Genomic DNA, 2,018 nt, shown 5'->3' with positions numbered 1-2,018 from the left:
GATTCAACACAATGCAATTCGATGCAATATGATGCAATGGAGAAAATATCACTTTTAATGCCTCAAGGCCTGTTTCATAAAACAAGTTAACCAAATAAGCCAGGCTTATTTCATTAAGTCTGACTCATTGTCAAATGATTTGGTTCCATAAAGCAAATTTAACATAGGCCTAGATCAAGCTAGTCACTGTGGCAACTTATGCTGGGAAACTAACCTGGTCTAAAACAGGCTAACTGTCAGGCTACGCTCCTCTAACACTGACCAATAGGAACATAATGATATTACCTTACACAATCTTTTATAGTTTGCAGAACAGATAGCAGAACATTAGAACATTACAATCTAAAATGGATCTTTAAAGCATTAAAATTACTAAATTAAAAGTTAAAATCACTGAATTAAAAATGAAAATAAATAATAAAGAAAATGACTACATTTTAACTGCTATAAGAAACAGTAATTAGTAATTAGCACTGTAGCCTACTAGCTTACATTTGATTTACCTATTACAATAGTCCCTTTACAGTTACTGCTATCATAAAAATACACTTTTTATGTAGGTTTAAAATCCGGTAAAAAGCACATTTAATGTCCAAAAACAAATTTTTTAGCAAAATTTATATTTTACTCAGAATTGTTGCGCTCCTATTCGATTGCACTCCTTCTGTTTAGTGTGCATGCGCGCAGCAGTGCTTGTTGCTCTCACATGCCTCTCCACTCCTGACAGCAAAATGGATATGTTTGCATGACTTTCTAACATTTACAGATGAAAAATATACTTGACACATTAACTCATCTGAGCTTAGTAATTAGTATACTCCTACTAGCTTACATTTGATTTACCTATTACAATAGTCCCTTTACAGTTACTGCTATCATAAAAATACACTTTTTATGTAGGTTTAAAATCCGGTAAAAAGCACATTTAATGTCCAAAAACAAATTTTTTAGCAAAATTTATATTTTACTCAGAATTGTTGCGCTCCTATTCGATTGCACTCCTTCTGTTTAGTGTGCATGCGCGCAGCAGTGCTTGTTGCTCTCACATGCCTCTCCACTCCTGACAGCAAAATGGATATGTTTGCATGACTTTCTAACATTTACAGATGAAAAATATACCTGTGACATGTCAGTTATGCACTGAGGAAAACACAACGTCTCAAATGCATTAAACAGCACAGATATATTCGATGTTTTTCATGGTGGATCGATTTGATCCATGATCGACATTAAGGGCTGCTTAAGAATAAACGTGCACAAATTAGTGAGATTGTGTGAATTAATTCGCCTTTAATGGAACCGCTTTAGCCCCGATTGATTTGTTAGGTTATTTCAAGTCAGGTTTTGGACTTTAATCCCAGTTTTTCCTCGGGTCTCGTGGTGTTATGGTACGTCATATTCACGCAGCAGCAGCGGTGATGAGAGAGCGTGCTTGAGAAACAGTTTAGAGAGGAGAATGGAACTGCTTTAGCCCCGATCGATTTGTTAGGTTATTTCAAGTCAGGTTTTCAATCCCCGCTTTTCCTCAGGTCTCTGTAGTGTTGTTGTGATACGTCATATTCACGTGCAGCGGTGATGAGAGAACGTGCTTGAGAAACAGTTTCGAGAGGAGAAATCGATCTAACGTTACATATAAAATATTGGTCACAGATTATTGGTCACTTTCTAAACAATAAAAGTGTAGTCATCCACTAGTAATTATATATAAATAAATCGGTTTTTACTGATGCAAATATGTTAGAAACGATGCATCGCAATATAAATGACAACTTGTAGCCGATGCACACTTTTTAAACTGATGCATCGCATCAACTTTTTTTACCGATGCACCGAGCGAATCGGGGAATCTTCCCATCCCTAGTCCACATACTGGGAGAAAGCAGGTAATGTTGTATCCAGAGTCCCATGATTAAAGTCCCCGGAGATTAAAGGGTTAGTTCAGCCAAAAATGAAAATTAGGCTGTGTTTTACTCACCCCCGAGGCATCCTAGGTGTATATGACTTTCTTCTTTCAGACG

Source organism: Sinocyclocheilus anshuiensis, unplaced genomic scaffold (assembly GCF_001515605.1).
Source record: "Sinocyclocheilus anshuiensis isolate Anshui unplaced genomic scaffold, SAMN03320099.WGS_v1.1 scaffold1714, whole genome shotgun sequence".
Taxonomy (NCBI): Eukaryota; Metazoa; Chordata; class Actinopteri; order Cypriniformes; family Cyprinidae; genus Sinocyclocheilus; species Sinocyclocheilus anshuiensis.
This window is presented reverse-complemented; position numbering follows the sequence as displayed.